An 18,627-nucleotide genomic window follows, 5' to 3' on the forward strand; every position below is an offset into this window, starting at 1 on the left:
ATAAGTCTATATTTTAAGCTTGTTTGTAGCGGAAGCTCCCAGTGTCTCAGTTCACTGCTCTGCCTGTGTAAGTGCAAATCTCACGTGATTTGCACTGACCGGCGGAACAATTTCTCATGTCGGGGCTTCAATACAAGAGGGACATTACAGACGAGCAGTATGGAGGTATTTGGATGTTTTTTGGTGTGTCTTTTTGGACGAAGAGCTCTGGTGTCCATTCACAACCATTATATGGACAAATACTGCTGCGCAGACCCCCCCGTAACTCAGAGAAGGAACGGAGGACTCTGAAAATTCTCACAGCTCTTAGTTGACATGAGGGTGAGTAGATAATGAGTGAAATTTGAATTTTGGGTGAACTATCCCTTTAAAATCAACATTTTTGTTTTACTCTGGAGAGTCTGGACCCCACCTGCTGTGTGGGTAGGCTACTGACTGAGCCCCCACCCCACACCCCTCCAGCCCTCCTCCCCACTCTGCTTATCTGCTCATCCACTGTACAGGTAGTTGTGTAACTCTGCATCACCTCTGCCTGTATGATCTGTGGTCTGAACCCGGTCTACATCCGTGTAGGTGAAGGTCCAGACTGAAGGTGGCCCCTACATGCAGGTGGGGGGGGTCACAGCACAGCACAGGGGCCACACAGCGGAGCGGAGGTAGGCTACGGCAGGGCTGCTGTGTTGTGGTGCGTGTTACGAAACCAGAGGCCCCTGAACTCACCACAATGGGTGCGCACACACACACACACACACACACACACACACACACACACACACACACACACACACACGACAGGTCAAAGGTGTAGTGACCGACCATCTCCACCATCTAGTTTACACAGCCAGCCACACACTGCATACAGTTAGTGTGTTTGCAGACGGCATCCATGTAAATATGTAGACCGTGTTATCTGTGTGCTGCTGTTTACACATGTCGTTGGAAACTGGCCTCAAAAAGGCTACAAATGCAATGACTTTTCTCAGTTCATTTGTAGCACTTCAGTTCCCATAATTCGCGTTTTTACTCTCAAAACTTGGATTAATGCAGTTATTAATTCAACAGACGTCGCTGACGCTGACTTTTTATTCAAAGTACTCGGTGTATTTTTCGTGATAAAAAGTTTATCAGACGGACTTTTCTCGGTGTGATAACCCACAGTGGGAGCGCTGCCTCGGCTGTGAACACACCAATCCCTTTGGACACAGCACAGATACAGGATCAATGGACGACTATCGGCAAATATTTCACGTTTAACACGAAAACTTTTCCAAGCAGACCCACTACTAGCACCGCCGCCGCCACAGCAGCGACACCGCTCCAGCACCACCAGCCTCCACCGAGTCTATTATTCATTACAAATAGGTTACACTGCCCCGTCCTCGTCTACCCCCCCCCCCACCACCAACTCCCCCCGGAGAGTCTCACTTTCCCCTCTAAAATCAAAGACAGAAGTGGGCTCTTACCACATCCAGGTCCGCCGGACTTTGAGAGAGAAACATGGGGGTATTTAACGGTCCTGTCAGCCTCACAAACACTGGCCGTCCGAGCTCTCGGAGACTCTGAGACACAATGGCGCTGATAGGAGGAGAAAACTGCCTCCGCTCACAGGGGCGCTGCTGCCTTCACGGACCGCCGGACACCGCAGCTCCCCGGGAGAGACCGCACGTGCGCTCGGTGTCAGCTGACGCACAGATATCCCAAGATATCAGTTAATGACAGAGACACATGTGACACGGAGGTAGGCTGCACACAGAGGGGTTCTGAGCTAGAAGCGTCGCAGATTTTATATATAAAAACATCGTGTGCACGTGGCACGCCTGACGTAACCTTTGTGTATCATCCAGGGTAATGTTGGCGAACGAATCTTTTATTTGTTCAGGCTTTTAGTTTTAGATGCAGCCGCTGATAAAACCGTCGAGATGGTACAGTCATCTGTGCAGAGAGCTGTTCCCCTATCGCTTGGAAATAATTTTTAAAAAAAGGAAACAACCACCGAATAACAATTAACCTGCAATAGGTTAAGACGCGCAAAGGTTGTTTTTTTTCGCAATGAATTTGTCCAAAACATGAATTACACTTCAGAGGTCGTTAATCACGTATAACGTCATAATTACTGTCGTGACAGGATCCATTTTGTTGTGGCCTTTAAATTTACGAGGAGCACGTGAACGTAGCAGGAGAAGCTGAAACCGAGCAGCTGCCCCGAGAAGTGGCGTCGTCAACTTTGCTCCGCCCACACACACACACACACACACACACACACACACACACACACACACACACGCACACACACAAAATCTCTCTCTCTCTCTCCCTCTCTCTCTCTCTCTCTCTCTCTGTAGGACCCTAAGATTAGTTAATTACACGTTAACAAACACTGTAATAGCTGTTGAAGCCACGTTCACACTCTGTGGAGCCTTAGATAGGATACATGTCCCTCAGTGCACTTTTGTAATAATTCCTTTTTCTGTTTGTTTTTGATTGGTGAAAGAGAACTGAAATCACCCATAGTCACCACAGTAGTGAGTGGACACAGTGGTGGGCTGATGGTGCCGTTTGGCTGGTTAGTGATCCTGCCCAGCAGCAGATAGCAGGGTGATGTCCGGTAAACTCAAACAAAACCCAGCAGAGTCTGCTACATGCAGACAAAAACCCCAGCGGAGCATCCTGGGGCAAGAAAATGGGCATCTTGGACCGTTTGTGCCCCCCGTGCCCCATGCTGCACCATACCTGTCAAGTATCCCGTTTTGGCCGGGAAAGTCCCGTATTTTACCCCTCTTTCCCGCCGTCCTCCCGTATTAGTATTTTCCCGTAAATCTCCCGTATTTTAACCCGCGTTATTAAAAAATAATAATACCCCGGGCCAGTCCCCAGCGGCACCCCGGAGTGTAAGCTGCTATTTCATTTGGGTTTTGGTTTTTACCTCGGAGTGGCCAACTCTTTATTAATCCTATCTTGGTTAGCGACGATGAGCGTGCTCGTCGTCATTATGTGCGAGCACACAGCCCAAAGCCTACATCACCGCGGCACTGACTGAGGTCCTGCTCATCAAGCCTGTAACGGGTCGACCCGCGGTTGTTGAAAAAAAACAAAACAAAAAAGACTCATATTTTCCGCGCGAACACGCGCGGCTCGAACCAGCGCGTCCACACCTTCTTTCTTTTTACAGTCTATGGTCCACACCGGTCGAGTTGTGTCGTCCATGCTCACTTAACCCAAAAGAACCCAGTCCAGAGAGCAACAGAGAGGGACAGCAGAGTAACAGGTGTGTCTCTGACTGTGTCTGTGTACCTGCTGTAAAAGACAGGGTAATTCTATAATCATATAAGGCTGAAAATCTCAGGACATGTCTGCTCCAATTATTCAGCAGTATGAAGCTAAAGCATGTGTGGGCCTTCTGTAGATATCTGACAGTAGCTCCAGCTATCAAAATACAGATGAGAATAGGGCAGAAGTTGTGGAAGAAGACAGTGTGGCCTGAAATAGCTTCATGGTGAAGCAGAGGACAGGATTGTCACCGGCCGGTCCGGGCCAAAAGAAAATGAGTTTTGTTTTTGCTCTCCAGCCACAGCTCCACACTAAACCAGTTCTGAGTTCAGTTTCATACACTTCAACCATTCTTGCAGTTACAATGATAGGAACTTCAGTCAGTACTGAATCTGCTAAAACTGTTTCTCCTCAGAGTACACCAGAATGCCTCATTTATGTGTTAGAAATAAAAAAACAACAACAACAACACATTATTGTTGTTGTGACTATTGAGGTCAGGCACACCTGGATTAATCAGTTTGTCCAATAATGGCAGACAGGAAACAAAGGAGCTGGCTGAAGATCAGGAAGTAGTGCAGCTGTGCATAAAGCCAGTGATTTTAGCTTTCTTGTCTTAAATGTAAGGGATACTGGAGCTTGGTTGGGGTGGCAGCACTATTCGCGGCAGGTGCCGGAAAATTTCCCTTATTTTCAAATCCAAAACTTGACAGGTATGTGCTGCACACTCACCCACTTGTGCACTGATACACTCACAGACACAATGCAAGTGTCCCTGCTTTTCCCAGACGGGCTTTGATCAACCTGTTGTCACAAATATTTCCCTCTATTGGAGTCCAGTGTTTACAGAGCAGCACAGAGACGTTCGCTTCCTCCTTTTGTCAGGGAGGGAATCTGCATTTAGGCCGTCACAGTGCACTGGAGCTCTCCACTGTGACAGCCCTGTCCAAACACAGAGAAATGTGATGCTCGGACGTTTATTTTACAGTGATTCCGTTCATTTTGCCATTTAAAACACAGGTGTGACCTGGACTTCAGTCATCGCTGGCTGAGGGTTTAGACACATCTCCCATTACTGGACGGTAGACATGCATGAGTCAGCCGGTGGAGCTGTGGAGCTTGTGGGAACTGCTGGTCAAACAATAGCAGACGGGTACACAGGTTTTCAATATATCAGTATCATGCAAACAACTTGGTCAGGGATGAGAGCTCAGCTGGACGACGGCTAGCAGGCGGGTTAGCTCGGTGCGTGTATACGTAGCCTCTGTAGTTGAATGGAGGTCTGATTTTAGTCCTGCGTTCATCTCTCTGGACTTTGAGTTGACTCATGAATGCCGAGCAGCGAGGAGGGATGGCTCTAAATAAAGATTTCAGGTCAAAAACAGGAAATGGCTCAGTGAGCAGGGAGGGCAGGGCCATAGCAACACCAACTGGAGAGCTGCACCCACAACATCCCTCCCTCCCTCCCTCCCTCCCTCCATCTATCTTTATTTATTTCTCCCTCGCGCTTCTTTTATTTCTCTGTGTGTAAAGTCTGTCTGTTCTTCATCTCTCTTTCCTTTTGCCTTTGCTTTATCTCCATTTTCACTCTTTCTCTCTATCTTTTCTTTCATTCTGTCCATCTACTTTAATTTTTCACTGTTTTTTTATTTAATTTCTGCGGCTGGATTGCCATCTGTGCGACAGATCTGCAAAACCACAATGCAAAAGGTTGAATGTTTGTGCATTTAAATCATAATGACGAGAGAAATGGCTCTTTCCCGCCATGTTCAATAACATGTGACTGCACCTAAACACAACACATAACACTACTAAAGCAAAAAAGCTTCATTCTGTTGCCGTTACGTCCTCTCTCTCTACATTTCTCTGTGCATGTATCACACAAATTGTGCATGTGTGTAACTCCCAGTGTAAACCTGACTCATGGTGAGTTCATGGTCCAACTCATCGCCCAGTACATGAAGCTACATGCCCCCACTCACCCATCCACCCGCCCACCCACCCACCCATCCGTCACTGTGTTGCACCTCTGGGTGTAAGTCGCAGGTTTAGGATTGTCACCAGAATTAGTTTGCCGACCGTCATGTTCCATTTATACTCCCCGTGACAACACACGGTACATTTTCATATCATTGTGGTTCTATAAATTCACCAGTCACATGAGCACAAAAAATGTGACACACACACAACTGGTGTGAGTCATATGCATGTGTCTGTGCGTTGCTCATCAGTTTTGTAGTTGTGTTTATGTGAACAGTGTGTTCATTATCCTCTATCAAGCCTCCGTAGTCTGCCTCTGTAATTAAGGAATCACCACACACTAGTAATAGCAAGTTATTGATTCTATGACTTACTTGATAAATGAAGTAACACACATCTTGTAGTTGTAGTTTGAATGAAGTCATTCCTATCAGTCTACTGCAGTACTGACCACAACCCAAAATACTATGACATCACTACTCGAACTTGTAGAGTATCAGCTGCTGTTGTAGCCGATGTCATCTGGCCTTCTGCCCCAGGTGGGGTTCGAACCCTGGTCTCCCGCACGGTGGGTGACGATGCAAACCGTTGTGCCAAGAGGTCAATGACCACTTAACAATCAGGTTTTGCTTGTCCTTTATGGGTGAGTGAGTGCACCAGAACCCTCCGTTACACTGTTATCGATGCTGTATCACCAACTACATCCTACAACTGTGCTGTTTAATCAGCTGTCTAAACAGCAGCAGTCCCCAGGTTGTGTTAACATTGCAGTGGCATCTACATAAACAGATACACATGCAATACAATGTGACATCATTACACAACAATAACAACAACAGTCATTGAGATCATTTATCTCCTATCTGATGCATTCACCACGCTATGAGATAATAACGGAACGTTACAAGACAGAGTTGTTTTTGAGGTAAATTCATGCAAAAGCACTGATGTGCATTCCCGTCAGGGGCAGTTTTTCAGCAAGCAGTCTCTGCATTTGCCTCGAAAACAACTCAGTCTGGTAACGTTCTGTTATTATCTCATAGCGTGGTGAATGTGCAGGTCAAACTTGTCCACGAGAGCGTTTTGGAGTTGTTGGATTGCGTATTTGATGAGTTTGATGAGGGAAACCAAGAAATCCCATGAGCCTCCGTAGCGTAGCTCTGAGCAGTTCGCAGCTCATGGCATACATGTAGCTTGCACTGACAATACCTACTCCTAAAACTATAGGGCAGTCATCCCCAACCTGTGGGCCGCGACAGTATTGCAAGTGGGCCGTCAAATCATTTTCAAAATAGTATGATTTTTGTGGAAATCTTTTTAAAAGATGTTAAATATATTATAAATAGGCCTGGGCGATAAAACAACCTCCAATTCTCCTCCGATTATGATTAGGCTATCAGCTATGGACGTGTTTCCTTGATATCACACGGCAGAAATTAACGCGACAGCTGCCTGTCAGTCTGCCGTCTGACACACCGCCGCCTGTCGCGAGTGTGTAGCAACCTAGAGTTTGTTTGAGCTGCAGCAGCTAAAGCTAAAGAGAAGAAGGAAACAGTGAAAGTTGGAAAAGAGGGAGGAAATGAGTAGAAGTGGAGCATCCAGAAGTGGCAGCTGAAGTGACGTGTGAAGCGGTTCATGAGACGAGTCCGGCCGGGTCCGTTCGCCTGTGTCGGGTCATCATGTGTTTGAAGCGTCATACCGACCCAGCAAGTACTTTGATTAGTGTTGGAGGCGGAGGGTTGAGTGTCCAGTACAGCAGCAGGTCAGTGAGGAGACAGAGGAGGCTCCAGCAGCTTCATGTCTGCTGCTGTGAGGAGCAGAGTGGAGCCAGAGCAACGTGATGTCACTCCGCTAAGAAAGAGGAGAAAACACGGAGCTGCTCGTGTTGTTTATTCTGCGGTAACACGTCTCATATGTTGACTGCTCGACGGCGTGAAGAACATGCGCTAAGGCTCCTGTATAGGCCTACAGTGTGTGTGTGTGTCTGTGTGTGTCAGCGCTGTACACAGACACACACACACACACACACACATGAGCGTGGGAGCAGTGAAGTGAAACAATAACCTGCAGATCACCTGAGCTGATGTGTCGTGAACTGTACAGTAAGTGAGAGCAATACAACTTAAGAAAAAAAGCCAAATATTCATCAAGATCCATAGAAGGAGATCCTATTTTACCAAAATAACAGATGTAGTAGATGTACAGTTGCCTATTCCTCTCACTGCAGGTAGTCCTAACTAATGCAGTCTAACATTCAACAGAGGTATTAACATCTTTATAATGAAAAAATAAAATAAAAATATACGAATAAAATAAAAATAAAATATGAATATTCTTTAAATGAACAGAATGGTATTTCTGAAGAGTTAAAATAGGGAAAACTACAACAATGTAAATCAAACCAAACTGTGGACTTGTGAACTGTCTCACTCTCAGTGAACATGAAAGTGAACTCATGTCATCCTCCCAAACTGAAGCCTCCTCTGTTATTCAGGATTTAGTCAGGATGCTCCTCCACCTGGCAGCATCAACTGTGTTACCGTAGTGACTGTGGAGCTTCCTACATGCCCCCTGCTTTCACTTCAGTCCTCAATCTTTATCATTAAATAAATTTTAAAAAAGTGCTCTGAAAACACATCATTTGGTCTATGTATTGTTTATTGCGATGAAGGTGGGCCGCGAACATTTTTTAGATTTTCAAGTGGGCCCTGAGTTGGAAAAGGTTGGGAAACCCTGCTACAGGGATTATGGCAATGGGCCAGTTTGCCAAAATGTTGAACTATCCCTTTAAAATGAAAATATTACAAATAGAGTGGACTGAGCAGTAGCCTTGTTGTGACCTTCCTACGAGCAAACTCTCCAGTAGAAGTGAGCCCAGTTACTCCACAAAAACACCAACTCCTCATGTTCAATATCAAACAGCTGAGGCAACACAAACAGAACCAATTCTCTATTATCCTTAGTCAGGCGGATCGGTGTTTGTCGACTATCGGCCGAGGAGAATTCGGCCGATAGTCGAACCTCGGATTCAGGAGGAACAATGCGGTTTTCGCCCTGGCCGTGGAACGCTGGACCAGCTCTACACCCTCCGCAGGGTGCTCGAGGGCGCATGGGAGTTTGCCCAACCAGTCCACATGTGTTTTGTGGACTTGGAGAAGGCTTTCGACCGTGTCCCACGTGGCATCCTGTGGGAGGTGCTCCGAGAGTATGGGGTCGGTGGCCCTCTGCTGAGGGCTGTACGGTCCCTGTATGACCGGAGCAGGAGCTTGGTTCGCATTGCCGGCAGTAAGTCAGACCTGTTCCCGGTGCGTGTTGGACTCCGGCAGGGCTGCCCTTTGTCACCGGTTCTGTTCATTATTTTTATGGACAGAATTTCTAGGCGCAGCCAAGTGCCGGAGGGGGTACGGTTCGGGAGCCACTTGATTTCATCTCTGCTTTTTGCGGATGATGTGGTCTTGTTGGCTCCCTCGAGCCAGGACCTTCAGCATGCACTGGGGCGGTTTGCAGCCGAGTGTGAAGCAGCTGGGATGAGAATCAGCACCTCTAAGTCCGAGGCCATGGTTCTCGACCAGAAAAAGGTGGCTTGCACCCTCCAGGTCGGGGGAGAGTTCCTGCCTCAGGTGGAGGAGTTTAAGTATCTTGGGGTCTTGTTCACGAGTGAGGGGAGAACGGAGCGCGAGATCGACAGGCGGATCGGTGCGGCGGCCGCAGTAATGCGGTCATTGTATCGGTCCGTCGTGGTGAAAAAGGAGCTGAGCCGAAAGGCAAAGCTCTCGATTTACCGGTCGATCTACGTTCCCACCCTCACCTATGGTCATGAACTCTGGGTCATGACCGAAAGAACTGGATCCCGGATACAAGCGGCCGAAATGAGTTTCCTCCGCAGGGTGGCGGGGCGCTCCCTTAGAGATAGGGTGAGGAGCTCTGTCACCCGGGAGGAGCTCGGAGTAGAGCCGCTGCTCCTCCACATCGAGAGGAGCCAGCTGAGGTGGCTCGGGCAACTGTATAGGATGCCCCCTGGACGCCTCCCTCGTGAGGTGTTCCGGGCATGTCCCACCGGGAGGAGGCCCCGAGGAAGACCCAGGACACGCTGGAGTGACTACGTCACTCGGCTGGCCTGGGAACGCCTTGGGGTCCCCCCGGAAGAGCTGGAGGAAGTGTCAGGGGAGAGGGAAGTCTGGGGTTCCCTGCTCCGACTGCTGCCCCCGCGACCCGGACTCGGATAATGCGGCGGACAATGGATGGATGGATGGATTACTTGTTTGTTTTAGTTTGACACTACTGGAGTCTTGTGGCTCTTTTTCACTGCATGGTATTATATACCACTTTTTAGGGTTTCTACGGATCAACATTTGTGGGCAAGTACTAGGAACTTGGCACGACAACATGAAGTGTAAAAAGAAGGAAAAATGGAAAAATGCTTTAAAAAAGAAAAGAAAAGAAAAAAAGTCAGGATATGTTGGCCCTTTCTCATTCAAATTGGACTGTTTTTTTTAAATTGGTCTCCGAAACTGAACTTCCAACACTAAATCAACCAAGTACCCAAATCCATGATGAACAGTCATAACAAAATGATGGGCTCTTTGCCATAACACAAGAAAACGCTGATGACAGTACAATGAAAAATTATGAAGATGTGACAATCAGTACAATGGCTAAACTTATAAATGTTCTTTGTCAGGTCGCTGTTGATTCAACTCAGTTTTATGATCACAGTTCAGAGACTGACAACATGAATCTGGATTAGTTTTAAGTTTTGAAGTATTTGGAAACATAAACCTTTAAATAAGTAGAGAGTAGTAGTTGGCATGGAGCTTTTACCTTTCTAATATATCTAACACATATCAACCATTTAATGCAGTGTGGACATAAAAACTAAATCAAAACAAATTTGGCTGAAAGAGGAGAGAGAAACTGGTAGATTTGGGAAGGGTGTGTGAAGAGGACCAGAGAATATTAATAATACTATTAGACATGGGTGTGGCACGCCAGCCTAACATGGAGAGAAAGAGTGAGGGAGTGAGGGAGGGAGTGAGGGAGGGAGGGAGGGAGGGGAAAGCTCTTCACCAAAAACACCCATCTGCTTTCTTTCCCATTCTCTCTCCCTCTCTCTTTGTCTCTACCTCCTCCTTTTCTCTCTTTGTCTCTTTATCATCCTTCCCCTTCTCGGCCTCCTGCCTCAGCCACACACACACACACACACACACACACACACACACACACACACACACACACACACACACACACACACACACACACACACACAGAGGATGGTTTCCCCATGATGCAGCATGATATACATTCATGACTAGTTGCTGCAGTTGCTGTGAATGTAGACACCTGCTCACATCAGCAGCAGTTTGATTTATGCACTATTTGTTTTCCCCCCATCAGATACTTGGACGCAGTGTTTTTAGAGATGTTCTCCACGATGCGATGCTCAACTGGTTCCAGGCTCACTATGGCAGCTGGAGAGAGATATTTTAAGAGAATAAACAAAGCAGCACTCCAAATTCAAATAAGTCTAATTAAAAAGATAGAAGTCTGCCATTATTGTATCACACCTTATTATAACCAGTAGATTTGTGCCACTGAATTGAATATGGAAGAAACTACAGAGAAGCGAGCAAACACATCCTTGGATTCAGAGGGGAACCCTCTGGGCCTTCAAGGTATTCAGTGAAGGCCTAAGAAAAAAATATTGAAAGAATTTTTGTACTACTATATATTTATTTATTTATTTTCCCAATAATTGTATTCAGTGAGTAACACACAAGTAATATTTTCTAGATCATTGTTATAAAGTTGGACTAATATTTCTTGGGAAACAATGGGTTACTGTACTGTAATATAATGAAACGGGAAATGGACCAATCACAATTTTTCTTCCAACGGTATCTGGGCAGTAAATCATCGACTCCCCCTGCAGGACCTTCGGTGGCTGTGACCGAAGGCCCGTGTAATGCAAGTCAATGTGGGCATGAATTTGAGATTGACAGGTGTCTTAGCCAATCATATTCCACTGTGTTGTGGGCGGGACCATATCACGACAGCTTCCGGGTATTCGCGAATACCCAGCAGAACAACATAGCCGCCAAAATACTGAGGGAGCGAGTTGCCAAGTCCGCTTACATACGTGACTTGGGGCTTGTTTTTCTGTGAAGTCGCTTATAAATATTGGTGGTCGTGGGTTGCGGGTTTTTGGGCTTGTTGTTAAAGTGTAGTTGCTTATTTAGGGCTGCTTCCAGCTCCATGAGTTGTCAAGCAGATATTTTCGACATGTTATTTAAACGCAGGATAGTTTGTCCTCCTGCTGGATGTGTCACCCCCGTTCCCCCCGCCCCTCCCTTCCCCCGTAAACACACAACACTTTGCCACGGTGACAACAACAACAACAACAACAATGGAGTCCCCCCCCCCCCCCACCGACATCCTGAGAATGGCTTTCACTACACTGATCAAGAGAATAGTTACCGTGAATTCTCAAATAAAAGCCAGTCTCCGTTAGAAGGTGGGTCTATTTTTACTCCTATCTTTTATTCCTACCTCATAGCCCACGATCGCCCGTTTGAGCAGTTTCCAGTTTAACTGCTTCATCCGTTTCACAAAGCAGGTTCAACAAACTCTGAGTCTAAACCTGAAACTCACTAAACCTGCTTTGTGAAACGGACCCCTGACTGAGACTGACTGACTGAGCGGTGGTGAAGCTCCGACTCGCCGCGGTACGAGCACCGCCACTCGGCCTGACTGCAGCCACACCCGGTCATGTTGTTCGCTCCAGCCCGTTGAGAACTCCGACTGACCGAAGGAAAGAGCGGAGCCTACAGTCTGTGGCCGCGGAGCGCACATTTATATATTAAAGGGATAGTTCACCCTAGAATGATATTTCGCTCATTATCTACTCACCCTCATGTTGACTAAGGGCTGGAAGAAGTTTCAGATTCCTCCGTGGCTTCTCTGAGTTACAGGGGGTCTCGGCATAGCAGTGCATGTCCATATAACGGTTGCAAAGGGACACCGGAGCTCTTCGTAAAAAAACACACACAAAAAAACATCCAAATACCTCCATGATGCTCGTATGTAATGTCCGTCTTGTGCTGAAGCCCCAAATTGCGTAATTGTCCCGAAAAAAATTAAATAAGTCTATATTTTAAGCTTGTTTGTAGCGGAAGCTTCTCGAAGCTCCTCTTCCTGGTCCGTCCAAATCTCGCGTGATTCGCAGTAACCGCACAAGACGCATGCTGACGCCGGCGCAAATCACGCGAGATTTGGACGGACCAGGAAGAGGAGCTTCGAGAAGCTTCCGCTACAAACAAGCTTAAAATATAGACTTATTTAATTTTTTTCGGGACAATTACGCAATTTGGGGCTTCAGCACAAGACGGACATTACATACGAGCATCATGGAGGTATTTGGATGTTTTTTTGTGTGTGTTTTTTTACGAAGAGCTCCGGTGTCCCTTTGCAACCGTTATATGGACATGCACTGCTATGCCGAGACCCCCTGTAACTCAGAGAAGCCACGGAGGAATCTGAAACTTCTTCCAGCCCTTAGTCAACATGAGGGTGAGTAGATAATGAGCGAAATATCATTCTAGGGTGAACTATCCCTTTAAAAGTTTAAATGGTGCTGATTAAACGCCTGACTTTAAGCTGGGTCAGTTTGGCTGATGAAGCCCTGAAGCCCCACAGACCCAGCGCCACAGCAGCAGCAGCAGCAGCAGCAGCAGCAGCAGCAGCAGCAGAGAACTGAATTTGTACTGTAAACCTACAATTTGCATACGGTAGTTTGATAGCCATTAAGGCCAGTGAAAAATGGCTGAGCATTTACAAAGAGCTTCTGCCTTTTTCCCATTTCACCTCAGGAGGTGTTTGTTTTATAGCCACTTTTGGCAGAAATATTAAATCTACAGTGAAATTCAACTGTGTCTAAGCTCAAACAAACAAAACAAACAAAAAACATTATCAAAAATATATATTTAGTTGTTGAACAGCTCATGATTGACATTTTACTTTCATTCCAGCTAAACAAATAAGTGAATGTGTGATTTGCTTGTTTCATTTTTTTTTTTTTTTTTAAATAAGTGATTCATGATAGCCAGCTTTGAATGACTGTTTTTCCAGAATCACCATGTGTGATGTGAAGCCAGTTAGGGCAAAGAAACATGTAATATGCTGACCATCCATGTGACAAGGCTCTGGCTATTATTTCTATTGCTATGTTTAATTTTTTATTGCTACATGGTCCTATTGAAGGCCCAGGGTTTGGGTCCACGGTTCGCCACTGCTTGGATTTGATGAAATATGAAAAATAACACCTGCCTTATCTGTGAAAAAAAAACAATTATGTAAAAACTCTGAGGGAGTCTTTATTTCCCCAGACTCTGTGCACACACTGAAGAATTGAAGGAGATAGGTCTAAAAATAGAAAATAGTTAGGGCCGTTCCAAACTAAACTTTTCATCTTGCAAGAAGAGGGCCTTGACTAAGAACATGGGCGAGCGACCCAGACAGAAACACAGAGAGAGAGCGGGAGGGAGGGAGGGAGGTGTGTTTACTCATGGCTGTGTGACGCCTCCAGTGTCAGGTGACTTACAGGAAAGAAGTTGTTGTTCTCTCCCTCTCTCTCTTTCTCTCTGTCTCTTTCATTTGTGTCCTTTTCTCTATTTTCCCCTGTGTCATAACTTCTGAAATGAGTTGTTCTTTGAATGTTGTTCACCAACTCTGCCGGCACGCCGCTGATCCAACTACACAATGAGGAAAACAAGCAATCTAAATCACATTAGATGGCAAATTATTTGATTTGAAGTAAATTAAAAGTTTGAAAGTTGAGTATGGGATGTTGTGTAAATCAGTTGAGACAGTGAAGACATAACCATACACTGTAATAACCATCTCAGATACAGCACAGGCCTCTGTTGTGAGTTTTAATGGCTTTCAGCTCAGGGCTATGTGAAAAGGTTTACTGTAACCCTTTAATGTGTGTGTGTGTGTGCCCATCCATGGCAAACTGGTGAGTGTGACACATTCCACTGGGACAACTCACCAATAGTGAGCCAATAGCAGTGGAGGGAATACAGATGTGTGTCCACTGAGTGTCAACACACACACACACACACACACACACACACACACACACACACACACACACACACACACACACACACACACACACACACACACACACACACACACACACAGACTGTAGACAGAGAATTCACCTCCTACAATTTGATGCTTTCGTTTTGCACAGGTTACATTAAGTGTGAATGAGAGCTGTAGTTGTAGGTAGGGGAAGTAATACTAATGTAATGTGCTGGTTGGTGCCAGTCAAAGCAGTAAACAGAGTAATACCAGTGCTTAAAAGAAAGGAAAGGAAAGACAATGGATTCTGGATTCTGCAGTGTTTCTTAAAGTGCACTTCAACTTGAACTGAGCTGCAGTGAAAACTGTGCAGAGACACTGTAGCTGAAAACAGGAAGGTCATTAATCTTCCAGAGAAACCGGCCCAACTCACAAGTCATGGCACAAGGAAGCGGCTTTAGAGACTAGCAGCCAGCAACAATGGTTTAGCTGGTTATCCATCTTTCTTCTCTCCATTTTTTTCTCCTCTGGACTCTAGCAGCTTCATTTCACGAAGCAGAAAAAGAAGAAAATGAGGGACAAGAAAATAGTCGGATAGATAGAGGTTCAGCAGCCGTCCACACCATCGTCCATGTCCACTAAACAAAGACGTCACTGTGTTTGAATGTTCACACTGAAAATGCACTTAAAGGGATAGTTCAACATTTTGGCAAATTTACCTACTGCCATAATCCCTGTAGTCATAGGAGTAGGTTATACCTTTAATTATCAGTGCATGTTGTTTTTAGATCCACAGGGCAGAGATGCGAGCTGCTCAGTGAACACAATGGAGATGAATGGTACAGGTCCCCTGTCCTTCATCAAACTCATCAAATACACAATCCAACAACTCCAAAACACTCGTGGAGAAGTTGTGACTTGCACATTCACCACATTATGAAATGATCATGTATAATTATGTAACATTGCAACACATGAAGCAAATACTCAGAACTACTTTTGTTTTTGAAAACACTCCGCCCAGCAGCTGTGTCTGGAATGTTGTTCCGGCTATGCATTTGCCTCAAAAACAACTCTGTCTTGTAATGTTATATTATTATTTCATATCGTGGTGAATGTGCAGGTCACAACTTCTCCACGAGAGCATTTTGGAGTTGTTGGATTGTGTATTTGATGAGATTGATGAGGGTGACTGACCATTCACCTCTATTGTGTTCGCTGAGCAAATATATTTGGGTATGAAATAGTGTTGTCGGTTGATTCTGGTCCAACTTTTGACATTTTAGTCAAAATGTTTCAATTTGGTGTATTTTGTAGTAAAAATGTAGAGTGACTGCCCTCTATGGGTTGAAACACGGCTATTACAATCGAATTTTTCTATTGGCTAAGATGGAGGCAGATGATGGTTTGGAGGCAGCTTTCGTCACCGTCCACCAGCTCCCCGACCAATCAGCACCAGCTGCTGCCTGCCGCTAACAGTTGCTAGGCACTCTAGCTGCTCTGCTGCGGCTAACAGCTGCTAACAGCTGCCTGAATGGGAATCGTAGTGCGGCCGGCGCTAACGAGCCGTTAACGAGCTAACGAGCCGGCGGATCGGCTGTAGATCATGGATGTATTATATCTGTAGAGTGACGGCTCTGGCGTCCTCTCCTAGTAGTGTCCAAGCTACTAGTGCTGTTAGAGTCGCTTGTTAGTAGCTCGTTAGCGCTAGCAGAAGTGTCGATGTGTGTTTATCACTTTTTTTTCTCCTTTGTGTGATTTCGCGGGTGTGAACTATAATGTCTCGCTGCAGCCAGAGCGATAGATATAACAGAGTGGCGACACTCCCACAGGACTCTGTTGTAAAAAATGGCGGGCCGACTTCCGGGTTATGGAGCCCTCAATAGTTCCAAACATTCCTCCCGTGGCGCTGGACCACGTCTGTTTCTATGGCTGCACAGCAAGAAACTACTGAGCTACGTTGATGAAATACCGACCAATTTTAAGTCATAAAGTGGTAATAATCTTTCCCAAGTACAGTAACCATGTTGACTTAAAATAAAAATTATAAGACTGATCGGTTCATTGAAAAACATTTATTTATTTACGTATCTGTGGTGATTTCAGTCCGTAGCCCAGAAGCAGCCCTGTTCACTTTTCATTCAAACAAACTAATGCCACTGCCACAGTTGTTAAATTTCATCAATGAGACCAACATTAATCTCCTAAAAATAATTTAACCAGCCAGCAGTAAACCTCTAAAAGCATGCGGATACGTTACTTGGCTCGTTTTCTCCGACGGGAGGACGGACGGTCTGTCCCGGCAGATCAGCTCAGCAGACCGGGCTGCTGCTGCTGTGACAGCCGCTGCCCCTGGTCCCCGGTCGGGGCTCACACAGACTCTGCACTTCTCCCAGAACAAACATCGGTGCAAGTTCCTAACAACGGTGACTTTCTTGTATGAAAAAAATATTAAAACTGTGACGTGTTGACAGCGTTAAAGCCAGGTTTTGGCAGCTTTACTGCCCGTCTATGAGGTTTTGCATTATACGTTAGCATTAAGCTAGCAGGCTTTATGTTTAGTTGTGATACTGGCTGTGTGTGTTTTGAACGTTGTTTCAAACTGTGTGGGTTTGATTGAACATCTTTGATGCTTAAAGCAGAAGTAAGTGGTCCGGTCGTTTTCGCTAATGCTGCGTTCCAGGCAGGCTTTTGAAATCGTAAATTACAGCTTCAAGTCACAACTTACGACTTTGTAGCGTTCCAGGCAACCCACTCGTGTTTTTCCGACCTGTTTTACCGGTGAAAGTCACTATAACGGCCACTCGTAACTTCCGACCGGTGAACTCGTACCAGATCGAACTGGTACGACTTCACGGTCGGAAAAATACGAGTTTCCTTGAACGCACCATAACAGTCCTCGTCCCTACGTCGCCACATTCACAGCGTCCCTTGGCTGCACACACAGCCCTGCATGCCGTTCTCTCTCCTCATTGGATAAAAACTGTAGGATACGATTAATGTTTTCTCCTCGGCTCAGAGCAGAGCAGAGGGACCGGGAGACCCGTGTTTCGGTCCAAACACTCTATGTAAGTGATTGCTGTCGGAAGATATAACTATTTAAGACTTATATTAACACAAATATATCACTTACTTCTGCTTTAAATATATATATTCCCGCTTAATATATTGCTTCACTGCTCTTCTTATGCCATTTTTACTGTAGGGCAGGCTAATCTTCAATTTGGAGTGACAAATAAAACCTTGAAGCAAGAAGATTTTGTCTTTTGTTTGAAAACTGACATTGATGTACATACAGTAATTCAGTAACAGTTGTAAATATACCTTTGTACGGTTTATTTTTTAATATTTACCGTCCAACAGCAAGCTCAGTGCTGTCTGTCCCATAGAAGAACATGACAGCGGCAGCCTCGTTTGGAACTATTGGGAGCTACATGAACCACGTGACCGCGCTGGCGGCGACATCAAAAGCTGTCGCCACTCTGTTATATCTATCGCTCTGGCTGCAGCCTGTAGGACACGGCCAGAGGGCCAGACGGCCAGGTGCTGTCACGTGACCTTATCCCTCCACTTGCCACACCCACAAACTCAAAGTTCGATCCCCGCTGGCTTCACATTCCGAAAAATTATTTTTTTTAATTTATATTCCAAGTTTACATTTTGAGTTTGATTGAGAAGTGTAATTGTGCCATTGGTTAGGTTTAGGCAATGAAGAAAGGAGTTGGTTAAGTTTAGTAAAAAGATCAGGTAGAGTGTAGACAGGCCAGATAAGTAGGAAACCTGGAATATAAATTTAAAAACAAAATTTTTTCGGAATGTGAAACCAGCGGGGATCGAACTTGGATTCACCACACCACAGGCAAAAATGCAAACCGCTTCGCCGTTCAGTTTGTTCGTATTGTAGTTTACTAGCCAATCAGAAGGGGGGAAAGGCGGGACTTTCCCGGACCTATCCTACGAAAAAAAAAACCCCCGAAGAAATACGATGGCAAGTTACGTCGTCAAAATGTACCGGAACGTTTACTAAAGTTCAAATAATTGTCCATTCAATAAATATTCAATAGTAATACATTCATTCATACTCTCTCTATCATCTAAATCACCTAAATCTACCGTGTCCGCCATCTTTACGTCGTCACGTGACGGCTACGTTGTCACGTGACAGTCAAGGGGGCAGTTGTCGGTCTGAGAAGTGAAGCTCACTTCCGCGTTCAAAAAACTGCAATCCCCTCGGATTCCTCTGGGGGCTGGTGTCAGAAGGGAGCATTCTCCATAGACCCCCATGTTAAAATCGCC

General features: G+C 45.6%; 1 protein-coding gene across 2 annotated transcripts in view; it reads right to left on the reverse strand.

Moving 5' to 3' along the window:
• sertad2b (SERTA domain containing 2b) overlaps positions 1-18,627 on the reverse strand; it is a 67,064-nt gene that overhangs the window by 20,124 nt on the left and 28,313 nt on the right. Inside the window, exon 1 of one of the 2 annotated variants that reach the window (XM_085800993.1) lies at positions 1,464-1,686. The exons of the other annotated variant lie outside the window; for it this stretch is intronic. The gene's annotated coding sequence lies outside the window, so the exon portion shown is untranslated. Of the gene's footprint in view, positions 1-1,463; positions 1,687-18,627 lie in introns of those variants that run through there. 2 annotated transcript variants of the gene reach the window in all.

The sequence above is a fragment of the Trachurus japonicus genome, chromosome 15, assembly GCF_045865225.1.
Source record: "Trachurus japonicus isolate A0001 chromosome 15, Traja_1.0".
Classification (NCBI taxonomy): Eukaryota; Metazoa; Chordata; class Actinopteri; order Carangiformes; family Carangidae; genus Trachurus; species Trachurus japonicus.